This window comes from Typopeltis vanoorti, chromosome 22 (genome assembly GCF_054136105.1).
Source record: "Typopeltis vanoorti isolate ZY-2024b chromosome 22, IOZ_Tvanoo_1.0, whole genome shotgun sequence".
Classification (NCBI taxonomy): domain Eukaryota; kingdom Metazoa; phylum Arthropoda; class Arachnida; order Uropygi; family Thelyphonidae; genus Typopeltis; species Typopeltis vanoorti.
In genome coordinates, this window is record NC_143570.1 from 32,645,434 (window position 1) to 32,661,282 (window position 15,849).

Here is a 15,849-nt window from a genome sequence, read left to right on the forward strand (position 1 = left end):
AATCCCAACCTGCAGTGTGTGAGATGAATTAGGACTAAAATAATCCTAAATTTGGAATCAGAGGAAGTGAACAATAGACAATGTAATTAACCCAAAAATACAAATCCATATCCTTGTTTTTCTAGGTATACATCAAATAAAGATGAGACCACAAACAAAAATGCAAGGGTAGAAGAACCTTCATTGGCACCAACAACTATAGATCTCTTCATGGTGAAACTTGCTTGGAAAAGCTAATAGAAATGAAAAAGTTCTATTAATTCCTTTTTATGCCCTACAGATGGATACTAAGAGCTTTACTGCATTTATAGAGCCTCCGTAGCACAGTCAGTATAGATGAAGCCCTTTGGTCGGAAAGACCTGGGTTCGATTCCCATCTATGATGTGAGGAACTTTTATTTGGTCTCTTTCAACTAAAGGTGAATTAGCCGGTCTCATACAGAGGTAGAGGTTTTTTTCACCTGGAAACTCAGGTTTTTCGTCCCTCAGAACAGGTAAACTGGCCCATGAACACACATGAATCTACAGTCATAAAATACATAATTAATCCCTCATTAAGAGGACTCAACCAGTCCTAAGGGACAGTTGAGGAATGGGGAAACCCCATATGAATAAGATAAGATTGCATTTATGCAGCATAAGTACTCTAAAAATGTCTCCATATTAGTAGCATTTCAGGTTGAATGTTATCTACTCCGGTTGACTTCTCACATTAGATATCTGACAGCTTTTCTACCTTCAATGATGAAATGTATTAATGATAACATTTCTCCTATATTCTTCAATATCTTTTATTAACACTTTTTATGACTAAACATACACATGTACCCAGAGTAATAAGATTTTTTAATAAGTAAATATTTTGTCCTAAGTATCATACGACATTGTCAATACAGTTAATTCAAACAATACTAGGAATCTCATACAGTTGAGGCGCATGCTGTCTGCATGGTTAGTCTAGCTGCTCTGACCTTTGCAACCATGTCTGGGGAAGGAGTGTCCCACGTTCGATTCTCATCGATGATGTGAGAAACTTAAAAGGATCTTTCTTAGACATAGCCAAGTTAGCTGGTCTTGGGCATGGACAGTAGGGTTCCCCCCCCCCCAGTTTATCTAGGGTTTTTCATCTCGCAAGAAGGCAAACCGGCCCCGTGAACACACAGGCTATAGTCATAGGATATAGTACTTAATCCTTCATTAGGAGAGCTCAACCAGTTACAATGGAATCCCTCTATGCATGCAGAAGAGTGTTAAAGAATTAAATTGTGTCTGAAAAAAAAAAAGATTACATTAAAATGAGATAACATATACAAAAATAATTTACACAATTTAGGATGACAATTTCCTAGACTTTAGGGATAGTAAGAACATCATTATGGTTCAAATTAGGTCTGCGACATAAGGCTTCAACACTTTCTTTATATAAATGTTGATGTTTATATGAAGATCTACGTAGAAGTTTGGTCTTCTTCCAATGGATCCTATGGTTAGGGTTTTCAATTCCGTGTTGTGCAAGGTCTGATTTCTGCAGTTTGATAAGCTGGATATGGTCGATGTTCTGAAATGTGTTTGCTAATGGATCTACCTGTATGCCCATAGTAAGACAATTTACAGGAACATGAGATCTCGTACATGCCAGGTAGCATCAGAGGTGAGAGTTTGTCTTTAGGAGAAGGTAATAGATTTGGTTGATTGGTTTGTAGGTAGTAGCCAATTTATATTTCTTCATAATTTTTGGAAGACATTCGGAGATGCCTTTGACATAAGGTATTTGTTCTTGTCTAGGTTGATGTATGGGTAAGTGACTGATTTTTTTGGGTTGCTTTTGGATTGTATCCATTTTGTATGGCTATATTTTTGATTATTTCCAATTCTTGGTTTAAGGATTCTTTGGAAGAGCAGAATCTGTGTGCTCTGATTACTAATGATTTAATGATGCCAAACATTTGTTTTGGATGATGAACTGAAGAATTGTGAATGTAGCGTTCCTGAAAAAGTCGACTTCCGATAGACAGAAGTGGAGATGGGACCATCTTCTTTTCTTTGGATGTGTACATCCAGGAAAGAGATACCCTGTGGAGATTCTTTTTCTAGCGTGAATTTTATGTGAGGATGAAGAAGGTCGATTTTATCTAGAAACAAGTGTAGTTCTTGTTCAGAATGACCCCAGACAGAAAACACGTCATCAACGTATCATAGCCAGAATTTTGGTTTAAGATTAAACGTGAAAATTTTTTCTTCAAGGTGTTCTATAAAAAGATTGGCTAAGTTTGATGATAAGGTTGACCCCATTGCTGTTCCTTCCTCTTGCTTGTAAATTTTCTCTTTCCAAGTGAAGTATCCAGACATAACAAATTTGAATAATTCGACAATATCATTTCTTTATGGGGAGTATTAGTGAAGAGGGAGACAATGTCAAAGCTAATTAGCATGTCAGTTTCCAACAGTTGAATGTCTTTTATTTTTACGTGAAACTCTGTGGAATTTTTAATGAGTGGCCTATGAGAGGACACAGAAGGTTAGATAAAAATCTTGATAATTTGTAAGTCGGGCTGCCAATAAAACCATGACGGATCTGAGTGGAACGTTATTCTTGTGAAGTTTAGATAAACTGTATATTCTAGGAGGCCTAGCATGGTATGTCCCGAGTTTTTTTTATTGTTTTTTGATCTAAGGAAGTGGTTTCATCTAGTGATACTTAGAAGATGAAATATTTACTTATTAAAAAATCTTATTAGTGTGGTTATGTGTGTATGTTTAGTCAGTCATGAATGCTCCACAGGTTTCATTATACAACTCACAATTTTTATATCTTTATTTTTCAGATTATTTACTCCAGGCATCTACAATATCCTTGTTTTTAAGTCATCTTTATCTATGATTACTTTCACACTATTCTTTTCCCCATTTTTAAGCTTTTTCAATAGTCTCCAAGTTGTACTTTTAGCTTTTATTTCTGGAGTAGGGTCCCAGAAATAAATGCAACTTAAATCATAAACCTTCATATAAATATCATTAGAGGTTATTTAAAAAAGATGTGATAATATAAAGTAATACATTACAGTTAATTATACAGAAATATGTTTTCCTTTATTATGGGTTTAAAATGTATGACACAATTCAGTTTGTCTTTTATTTCATTTATTATCGACAATAAAGAGTGAATTTATATAAATTCTCCATAAAAAATAATTTAACAGGAAAGACAAATAATAAAATTCATGACAGCAAGAAAAGTAGGTCACACTCAATGCTGAGCCAGATTCACTTTTCTGATGCACTCAGTCACATGATTACTCTTTGACTTGTGTTTGAAAGATAATTATATTTTTTAAATAAAGTATTAAAAACACATCTTCATTACGTACGCTTTTCAAGCATTTCATTATACTATTTACATTAAGCTAATTTGTGTTTTCAGCTGGGAAAATAAGCATAAGACAATACTATATTATAATTGTGAACCAACAAGGGTGGTCTGAAAAGTTCTCAGCCTAACAATAAAAAAACAAATTTATAATTTCAAAATTATTTTTATTTTTCAACATAATCTCCCTTAAGACTAATACATTTATTCCAGTGATGCCCCAGCGCCATTATCCCGTCCCTGTAGTGGTTCTCAGTAAGAGCTGGAAAATATCCCTCTACAGCTGCAATTACTCTTTTAATTTGAAGAAAAACGCTGACCAGCGAGGAAGAGTTTTAGTTTTGGGAAGAGACAGAAATCAGAGGGAGCCAAATCTGGGGAACAGGGTGGATGTTCCAAAAATTCATAATGTAGATCCCTTAATTTTACCATTGCCAAAACACCTTTATGGGCAGGTGCACTGTCCTGATGAAAGATGATTTTTTCTTCTGCAAACCAGGTCTTTTCTCACCAATTTTTTCTTCTAGGCTGGTTAAAAGATTGGAATAATATTCCCCAGTTATTGCTTTATCCTTTTCAAGATAATTAATAAACAAAACTTTAACATCCCAAAACACCAATGCCATGACCTTTCCTGCTGATGGAACCGACTTTGTCTTCTTTGGCACTGAACAACAGGCTTCCGTTAACTGTCTTGACTGCTGTTTGGATTCTGGTGTGTAATGGTGAATCCAAGTCTCACCCATAGTAATAAATTGATGCACAAAATCGCTTTTATTCTTGTTAAAATATTCCAAGCAATGTTCAGAGATTTTCATGCAAGTGTGTTTTTGATCTGCTGTGAGCAAGTGTGTCACCCATCTTGCGCAAAGCTTTTTCATTTGCAATTCTTTATGCAAAATATCCTACACGTTCTTTCTGAAATGCTTATAGTCTCAGCAATTTGACGCACTTTGACTCACCGGTCATCCAATACCATATTGTGCACTTGATCAATAATTTTTGGTGTTGTTACATATTTTGGACATCCTTCACATGGATCATCTTCAAGGCTGGTACGGCCACATTTAAACTCACCATTTCTTAATTTTCTTAAACCCATTTCTTAATTATCGAAAACGAAGGAGAAGAGTGCCCTTAAACTTTTATGAACTTCGAATGAATTTCTTTTGGCGTTAAACCTTCTTTTACAAAGAATTTTATAACCGCACAATACTAAATTTTATCCATTTCAAGGGATACAGACAACACTTTTGCTTCAGACAGCTGTATAAAACAAACTACTTGATAGAATGACTTGCAATTTCATGTGGATGCTTATGACAGATGTACCAACCTAAAAAAATAAATAAATCTTGCGATAGTGTTGCCATCTATGATCAAGGTGGAGAACTTTTCAGATCGCCCTCATATTTAAGGACTAAAAGTGTTGTAAGAATAAGATATATAGATGAACTACAGTAATAAATTAGATTGTGCCAATTTTAACTTTTGTGTTTATAATTATTGATTTATGTTATTAATAAAATTATATGGTCAGAAAAGTACAATTAATTCTTTAATAATGAATTATCTATTACATATGCTGTGTGTACTGTAATATACGTGTAAGGTTAATATTGAATTAAACAAATACATTGATTTGCATAGAAATTTATTGGAAATAAGAACTGAAATTAGAAAAATAAAGTTCTTAAATTGAAAGGAAATAAAAGAATGGAAGAAAAAAAGAAAGGTTCATTTATGTTATGACTATCAGAGAAAACCAGAACTAGTGTTCGAATTAAGGATTTCAGATCCAAAAGTTTTAGGTCAAGAGAGCAGGAAATAAAACTTCTTTAATAAATTCATTGGCAGTCAACGATAATCAAATAACATGACAGTAAATGAGATTATATTAAAAAAAAAATGAAAGTAAATAATACATTTTGAATGCATTTAGAACAAAGCTGAAAATACACTCAACTTGTCTCTGAAAACTCGCCTCTAGCAAGTGGGCAAAGTTTTCTGGAGTCCTGGTCTCCAGAACACTTTGCCGCCTTCAAGATATTTATCTTGTAATTGTTTTCAGTCTTTTCACAATTTTTGTTCAGCACTGCTACACAAACTTCCTTACACTTTTTATCGTATTATCTAAGGTTTAAATGACTTACTTTCTAAGAACTTTTAATATCATTTCTTCTTCTTTTCCAAGGATTGCCTCTATAAGTCCACCATGAATGTCTGATTGTTCTCTCCTAGATGACTTCAGCACTAAATGATCACTTGTTTCAAAGGCCAAAATGAAATGCTTTTTAATGACCATTGAATAGCAGAATACTGTAGAGTATCTGATGATGCATTCAGCACACATTTCCTTTTTTTAATCAGTTAGGTCAGGTGCATGCATGGGCACACATTCAGAAAGCAGCCCAACTAGTGACAATGTATTAAACAATCGTATAAAAAAAACTGGAAAGAAATTGGGATAATTTAAGCATATTTCATTCTCCTAGCCCATTTATTTATAGTAATGTAATGCAATTGCCTTTTATTACTCTATCGTGAAATTTAATTTATTGTTATAATTAAATTTTGTCTTCTCCACAAAGAGAACAACACTTATGTTAATAAATCATTTTATAAAATGTCAGTTATTAAAATAGTTGATAACTTTAGTTTATGTAATAAAAGTACTAAACTTTGGGGATGTTTTGTAATGGTGCTGGAGACAATGCATGGCATTAACAGTCTTTTGCAGTTCAAGAAATGTAATACATTTTGAGGATATAAAGAAATTATTTTACTTTAAGAGACAAACTGTATAATAAAACTTTCTTACCTAAAAGTTAATTTTACATGTTTCAATCTATTGTAGTAAAGGCGCCAAAGATTTCAGGCGAGGAGGAAATACTTAAAAAAAAATATTATTCATTAATTATATCAAAATAAATTACATTTTTGTTTAAATTTTAATTAGATTTTATAGATTTGTCTTCAACAAATCATTTATATAATCACTTATTTATTATTCCTTAACACGCGGGAGCTCGCAGCTTACAACGCAGCATATCTCAGAGATACATTCATTACTAGTATGTGCTAAAATGCAAAAAACATAAAGAAACAACACTGCAAATATAATACATGATGGTACAAATTAAGTGAATATTGAATCCAACATTATTTCATAGCCAAATATCGAAACTACAAGAGTTTTGTGCCGAATATATAGAAACCAAAAGTTTTGGCGGATGCAAGCATAAGCAACCTTATGGGCAATTCGTAGTAAAGGTGGAGCAAGCTCCAGACCACTTTCCTTAGTATTTTCCTTAAATGTAAAGCACATCTTCTAGAGCAGCGCTTCCCAAACTGTGGCCACGGCCCTCTTGGGGGCCGTAGGTTTTGTTGAGGGGAGGCCATGAAATAATGAAAACAAATTTAAAATCTTTTAAGACTAAGTAGATTCTTTCTATCTTAAAAGAAACGTATTTAATTTTTATTATTTCTTTTTTGTTATTTTTTACATTTTAATGGAAAAAAATCACACATTGGTTCAGGTTCACAAATTTTGCTTCCTGCATATTTCGGCATTTAATGAATATTAGTAAATATATGCTTATTCATATAAGTTTCATTTGAAAGCAGAAATCTAAGAATTGCAGTTTCAATTTTTCACCTGATATTGGTGTAGCAGTATTGAAACACATCCATCACATTAAATTGTTATTAAACTTCTTTTATGTTTTTAATTCTTTCTTTATTACTAATCGTTTTACGTTTCATGTGCTTGTACTGCAAATGTACAATAATAACATATCTATCTATATAAAAATATGAGATAACGTGCCATCAAATGTATACCTAAGATGCTAGAAATGTAATATTTGCATTTGATTTTTGCAATATTCGCTGTGTATATTTTATACTGATTATAAATATAATAATATGTCTCTATTACGATTTTTTTTCCGAGGAGAGCCGAGATATATTTTAATTTTTCCAAAGGGGGCCATGACATCCAGAAGTTTGGGAAGCACTGTTCTAGAGCAGCGCTTCCCAAACTGTGAGCCGTGGCCTTTGGGGGCCGTAGGTTTTGTTGAGGGGACAGTGAAATAATGAAAACAAATTTAAAATGTTTTAAGACTAAGTTGATTTTTCTTATCTTAAAAGAAACGTATTTAACTTTTATTTATTATTTTTTTGTTATTTTTTATATTTTAATAGAAAAATTCACACATTGGTGCTCGTTCACAAACTTTGCTTCCTACGTATTTCGGCGCTTAATGAATATTAATAAATATATGCTTATTCATATAAGTTTCATTTCAAAGCAGTGGTTAATTGTATTTACTTTGAATGCTCTCCAGGGAAGCTCCAAATCTTCCCATCCCTTTCATCACGCATTCGTAATCAAGCGAGTGTTGATAGTGACTGTATATACATATCAAAACTCGTTTTTTATCACTGTCATCCGAGCTAGTTTTCCATTACCAATAAAAGTTCTGCATATACTTCACACATGAAAACGATCTTAAACGAGTTCATGTGGGGCAATAGTAACTTTCTTGCAGCAGTAAACAACGCGACCTCCCCAGCAGTCACTATACCACAGAGGCAAGAAAAACAAGTACTTTTATTATGTCAGTGATTAAGGTATGAGCAGCCTGCTAATATATTTCTCGACAAATAATGCAATTAGAGACAACTAAGATAAAAAACTACACTAATTAATGAATTACATGTCCCCTCATACAGAAAGTATGCTGTATATATATAGACTGAAGCAAAACCATATGTTGCACCAACAAACACAGTATCTAACTAAAAACTACTGTTATTAATTAGCTGTGTGTGAGTTAGATTTCGCAAGGCAGCAATAAAATTCAACCGAACGTGCTAAAATTTGTAAATGTGTTAAATCTAAGAAATATATATAATGAATGTTATGGCAGTTTCACATATGGAATTTGGTTGAAGAGAGTTAGCATTTCAGCTCAAATTGTCAGCTATGCTTTTATCTTTCAGTCGCACGATCTTTTGTTAATACCGCACGAATCATATGCACGTTTTAATAACCTGCCTTTGCTATCTGTTTCACGTTAGGCTTAATTACCATAAAGGGAGAAAAGTCACAAAAGAGAAAAATGTTCCTGGTACGGGGATTCCCTTATTCAGGTAATGTTCACTAATTTCATGTTGTTAGTCTGTGGTGTGCCAGTATCGGTAAGCTGTGCTATGATTTGATCTATTATACGTTAAAAATTTACCCCTGAGATGGATAAGTGGCTGATAAAAAAAATCCAGCAAACAATCAGAAGCAGCAGAAACAGACTCAAAAGAAAGGACAGTATTTCATATTTTACCAGAACAGCCCACGTCGTCTTTAGCACCAAACGGGAAGAGGCAAAAAATGTCGCATGAAAAAATTCGAAAATACGATCCTTCTTATTTGAAATATGGGTTTGTATCATCATATAATAATCCAAACAAACCTATGTGTGTAATTTGCTGTAAACAGTTATCAAATGATTGCATGCGACCCAGAAAACTTTGTCGCCATTATTTAGATACTGTTCATGGGGAATATGAGTAAGACAATTCAGTTTTTTCAAAGAAAAGCTGAAGAATTAAAACGACAAACTAAATGTTTTTCAAAGCATTTTAAACTGAATGACAAATTAGTAAAAGTATCTTTCGAAATTGTTTTATTAGTTGCAAAAACAAAGAAACCTCATACAATAGGTGAAGACCTCGTCTTACCAGCAGCAATAAAAATTTGCAAAACTATCTATGGTTCCGAAATATCAGAACCTTTAAAAAAAATTCCTGTGTCTAATAATACAATTAAAAGAATAGATTGCATTGCCGATAATATATCTACATTAATTTCACGAATCAAACAAAGTAATGCATTTGCCATTCAGCTTGATGAATCTATGAATAATACAAAGGATGCTAATTTAATGGTTTTTGTTAGATACCTCTATAATTTTCAAATTCATGAAAATCTACTGTTTTGCAGAAATCTTTCTGGTACAACCAAAGGAAAAGATATATTTGAAAAAGTGAATAATTTTTTTAAAGAATATGAATTTGATTGGCAAAAGTGCATCAGAATTTGCACTCATGGTGGTGCAGTCGTGACGGAGAGAATTTCAGGTTTTGTAGCAGAAGTAAAAAAAGTTTATCCAAATACAAGACATGTTCATTGCCTTATCCATAGAGAAAACTTAGTATTTCATAATTAGAAAACTTAGTATTTCGACAAATGGAAGAATTGCTGAGTGAAGTGTTATCAGAAGTTTCTACTGTAGTTAATTATATAAAAAGTAATGCTACTAATACAAGACTGCTTCATATTTTATCCCAAGAGATGGATTCCAATTACAACACTTTTTTATATTACACAGAAGTAAGGTGGTTGTCCCGTGGAAAAGTTCTGAAATGAGTTTTAATACTGAAAGATGAACTACGAATTTTTCTTCTTGATAAGAATCCCATGTTAGCATCTCATTTTTGTGATCAAAATTGGTTGTGTTTCATTTCTTATCTGTCAGATTTTTTCTAAAAAGTTAATGAATTGAATCTTTCTATGCAAGGAAAAAGCACCAACATATTAACACTAAACATTAAATTGCAAGCATTTCAAAGTAAGCTATCTGCGTGGTAAAAAACTTTTAAGGATAATAAAACGGAAATGTTTACTTCTCTTCATAAATATGTTAAAGAAAATAATATTTTACTATCAACAGAAAATAAAAGGATAATAATTAACCACCTCACAAATTGTGATTTTTTTCTAAAAATATTTTCCTAATTTGAATGAAGATAAAGAATATGATTGGATAAGAACACCATTTGCTCCTTCTCTACAATTTAGCAATCTTCCATGGTCATCCCAAGAAGAACTAATTGATATGAGAGTAGATTCAACCCTCAAATCAGAATTTCTTAATAGTGATTTATCAGAATTTTGGATTCAACGACAAAAAGAATGTCCTTCATTAACAAACGTAGCCTTAAATATGTTAATTTTTCGCATCTACATATCTTTGTGAAATAGCATTTTCATCGTTATTGATAATTAAAAATAAACACAGGTCCTGCTTATCAATGGGAGAATTGGAAAGAAATCTAAGAATAGCCATTTCAAATATTTCACCTGATATTGACTTTTTGTGTAGTAGTATTGAAACACATCCATCACATTAAATTGTTATTAAACTTCTTTTATGTTTTTAATTCTTTCTTTATTACTAATCGTCTTGTTTCATGTGCTTGTGTACAAGATGCAAATGTACAATATTTGCATCTTGTACACAATATGCAAATACAAAACGGAGCTGTATCTATCTCGTCATTAGAATTTCCTATCTATATAAAAATCTGAGATAATGTGCCATGTCAAATGTGTATGTAAGATGCTAAAAATGTAATATTTGCATTTGATTTTTGCAATATTCGTTGCATATGTTTTCGGATATAAATTATAAATTAATATTGAACATAAATACAATAAATATTATAATAATATATCTCAATTACGATTTTTTTTTGAGGGAGGCCGTGAAATATTTTAATTTTTATAAAGGGAGACCCTGACATCCAGAAGTTTGGGAAGCACTGTTCTAGAAGGCATGCATGATAAAAAATAAGCCTTTGGCTCTCTATTTCAATAATACATGACGGTTTATTTATTTTCAGTTACAATCTAGCAATTATTGCAACAAAGCAATATAAAGAATAAAAATTTTTGTTACAAAATAACGCAAACATCAATAATGAAAGAAAATAAATCTAAACAAATGCATTTAACATTAATTAATCAGAATCTTTAATAGTTGGATTTACAGAACTGTCATAACAGTCATTGCAAACAATAAACAATATTGCTATGTTGAAAGCATAATACTTTTTACAATGCTTGCAAAAATATTTTGATAAGCGACTCGTTTTGGATGCATAGCACACAAGACATCTTTTTCTTTTTCTGTTTGTCGAGGGTCGATTTTCTGTATCTATCTCGTCATTAGAATTTCCTTCAAACTGTGTCTGAAATTGATGAAGTTTCATGTGTACAGACCTATTCACACCTGTAGAGATTTCTGAATGCCTTTTTATTTGTTCTGACACTACCTGCATTACTAGATTTCTAATAAATATTCTGCACCGTATTTTCACATTGTTGTTCAGCATATAAATAATCTGAGCATTTATATTTATGAGCTATACTGACATTGGAGCTCACGGTATCTCTCAGATACAATTTACTGTCAAATATCACAAACCTTTACAAAAAACGTGTTCAACCAAACTGATAGCAAAAAAAAAAACAGTGCAGAATATCACTCGTAACATATGCACGCACAGCTAGTCATGACTTTCAACCTATACAATAAAATCCCTGTGTCAACTAACAAGTATCTGTTAGATCTGCCAGGACCTCCGCAGGGTCAAATATCACAAATCTTTTCATAACACGTGTTAAACCAAACTGACAGCAACAAAAGTGCAAAATAGCACTCGTAATATACTTATGCGGAGTTACTCATGACCTTCAAAGTATACAATAGATAGGTTAAAGAATATTCATGTTAACAATTAGCATCTTTCTATCAGATCACATGCGAGCGCCCCGAGTGTTAAGATCTTATTTTATTCTGATCCTAGTTCTAACAAGGTAGTTTAGCGTAAAGTAAAAACTTGAATGTTAGTGAGTTCACTGTTTACAGGATGAAGCATGTTTGAGTTTGTTTATTCTTGTTCAAACTGGCATTTGCTCTAAACATATTTAAGAAAAGCTGCTGCAGTTATTAACTTTATTCTATATTCTGCTGTTACGGTGTTCGTACTCTATCGTATCACTAAACCAAAAGGTATCAACTGTAAGATTTTGTAATTAGACATAGGACAGTGAAGTGCAGTGCATCAGTAAAAACAAGGACAAGAAATAAATTTGAATTAAGATCTAAGGTAAGTTATTCATTCTTTTCTCATACATTTAACATAATATATTCCTTATTTTTTAATTTTGTTAAATACTTAAGAAAAAATTAAATTTTCACGCTTTTAGATATTTCGCTAAAGAAATTAATATATATATATATTTTAATAATTCGACATTTTCTTTTATTTTTTATTTAGTAAATTTATACATTGAATACTCGTAAAAATTGTGTTTTGTACTGTTTTTTTTATTAATATTATAAAAAAATATACATAATTTCGAATTTTAATAACAATGTATTAGAGTCGAGTATTTTGTCTTTAATTAGATGTCCCAAGAGGAAAAGAAAAAGAAACTTTCTGGGTATCAAAATTTAATAAATAAAAGAAAACGGGAAGAAGAAAGAGAGAAATGCTTCCAGAATTACTCACTACTTCACTAAAAAAGTAACGATGAATGACTCTGACCCAGTTCCTGGTTGCAGTAAGGATATTTTTGATACACTCAGTCAGTTGGAAAAGAATTCTAGTGAAGATAGTGAACATGCTGAAGAAACTGTCACTCATCTGATGCCCAAAAACAATACAGAAGAAACAATAAGTGAAGATACTGAAGACATTTTCGCTAATTCGGAACGTGATGAATCTACTACAATAAGTGTGTTTAATTTTGATGATCCCGGACTTTCGCCGGAAACAATTTCTCATACAACAAGGCAAGCCAATTTAGAAACGGGTCCTAAACAAATTAATGATTTTAATTTTCCATGAGTTTCTTACGGATGAAAATTTTCACATACATATTATCAAAGGCATTTAAAAAATGGCAAAGAATACAATAGAAATTGTTTAATTTATTCAGTTTCAAAAAAATGCAGTTTACTGCTTTTGCTGCAAACTTTTTGAACTTTACAATTCCAAACATAATAAATTTATTCTGGGATTTAATGACTGGCAACATCCTGCAATGTACCTGATTCGTCATGAGAAAAATTTATATCATTTGAACAATTAAAAAAAATGGACAGAATTGATTACATCCTTAAGAAATAAAACTTGTATTGATCATTTGCAACAAACAGTTTTAGATAATGAAAGGAAACATTGGTATGAAGTTATAAAAAGAATAAATTTTGAAGTACAGTTTTTAGGCAAACAAAATCTGGCTCTTCGTGGTAAAAGTAATAAACTTTATGATCGCAACAATGGCAATTTTTTAAAATGCATTGAGATGTTAGAAAAGTTTGATCCTTGTATATCGGAACACACATGACGTGTAGTTGATGATCCCGACTTTAAAAATATGCCCTCCTATTTAGGGGATAAAATTCAAAATGAAATACTTACTTTAATGGCATCAAATATTAAAAATAATATTATATCAGGCAAAACGTCTAGGTGAAAAAATTGCTACATTTATTTGTGGTATTAGAGTTTGGTATGATATTTTAATTCAAGTGAATTTTGTCAGCAAAATACTGCAGTCTTCATCTATGAATCTCCAACTTGCTTTAGATGCATTGAATGATCTAAATCAATTTTTAAATGATTATAGGTCTGATGAAACTTTCAAAGAAATATTAGAAAGCTCAAAATTAATTGCAGCAAAATTTGACGCAGAACCTGTATTTTTTAATAGTAGACCACTAAGGCGACGTAAAAAGACAACACAATTTCATTACGAACATGAAAGTGAAAATATAGTAGATCCTGAAATTTTATTTAAAGTAAATTTTTTTTTCGCATAATAGATCAAACATTAGAATCTTTGCAGGAAAGATTTACTTTATTAAAAGAACATATGAATTCATTTCAGTTTTTGTATTTGTTAAGTACTTCACAAAATAAAGAATATTATCTTGTTGTAAAAAGTTACAACAAAAATTAACACATGAGAATCATTCAGACATTGATGCACACGATTTATGCGAAGAAATTTTATGCTGTCAACCATTTATTTCTAATTTTAAAAACTATATATATATCAGATAATTCAGTATATTTATTCAAACGACTTAATCACAGTTTATCCAAACTTTACAATTGCTCTTCGGATTATAGATTCTTCTGTCATTACCGGTATCTGTAGCATCTGCGGAACGGTCCTTTTCTAAACTTAAAATTATTAAAAACTACTTATTAAAAACTACAATGGTACAAGACAAACTTTCAAATCTTGCCATCATATCAACAGAGTCAGATATTTTGGATCAACTTGATATATATATATGAGATTATTCGAGAATTTTCATTAATGAAAAATAGAAAAGTTCAATTCGCTAAGTGATTTTTCTTTCTGTTTAAATGTTTATTTACCTATTTCTTATCTAATAATGTTTAATATGTTCCTATTTATATACTTGTAAGTTTATCTGTTAATTTACGTAAAACTATATAAGGTGCAATTCGCAAATGATTTCCTTGCCAAATAACATAAATTACTTTATTTTTTTCCAAATTATTTTTGCTGTTTTTGTTTCTGTATTCTTCTTGCATGTTTATTGTTTTTTATATATTTGTTTTTGTAATTTCTGATTTTGGTTCAATAAACTTATAATTAATATATTTCATATTTCATTTTTACTCACTGATACGTTTTTATAAAGTGATTTTTTATTGGGGGGAGGGTATAGGGGCAGCAACTAAAGTTTTGCACACAGGCGCCGGACACTACTGGCATGCCCCTGTCTACTGTGCAAGGAGAAAATTATCTGGCAATTTGGAGCATGGTGCATGCATGGGCACAATTCAGAAAGCAGCCCAACTAGTGACTACTGTTTTGTTTTCGTTGTTGTGGAAAATGGAATGAGAATGTGTATTACTTTTTAAAGAGGAGAGAAAAATGTTGAAGGAATGGAATCAGAAACCTACAGATTTATCTGAAAGAAGATTCTTCCCAAATGGTTAACCACTACCAGAAGATAAAAATCTGGAAGGCCTCCAATATTTCTAAAAGGATAAAGAGTAGCACAGTTTGAAAGAAAAATTTCTATAGTAGTTTTGGTCTATTGACCAAAACTACTTTTGCTGTGTTCATTCCTGTCAAAAGATGAAACTCAAGACAGAACATTTTGTATACTTGTATATTTCTTCTAATACCAGAAGAAAAATTTATTCTTTTCTTATGAAAAAAAAAAAATTCTTTATGTAAAAAGAAAGAACTATTGTTGGATCTTGAATGGGGAACTTTTAAAAGAAACTATTCATTCAATATCTAACAAGTCTAAAAGTCTACAAGAAGAAAACTTGTACTTGAGCAAGAAAGAAATTATATATATTAATGTAAGTAAGGCTGTAAATACTTTAATGTAAAGTTATAAAAATAATCTGGTCTATCCAAAATCATGTAAAGAATTTAATGCAAAAAATGTAGTTAAAAGAGAATATTCTATGTAATTTGAGATGGTAAGATGTAAACAAGGGTCCAAAGGTCGCGCGCGAACTGTCCAGTTGAACGTGTGGCTTGAGGAAGGCATTTACAAGGAAAGCGATCCTCGTTCACTTTTCCCGGAAGACGCTAGGCGAGAGGATAAGTGCTGTGTGGAAGAACGTAG

At 31.6% G+C, this 15,849-nt stretch overlaps 1 protein-coding gene across 1 annotated transcript in view; it reads right to left on the bottom strand.

Annotated features, from left to right (window-relative positions):
- The window catches only part of LOC150094285 (SH3 domain-containing kinase-binding protein 1-like), a 305,169-nt gene that overhangs the window by 189,153 nt on the left and 100,167 nt on the right, over positions 1-15,849 (bottom strand). The window lies entirely within an intron of this gene.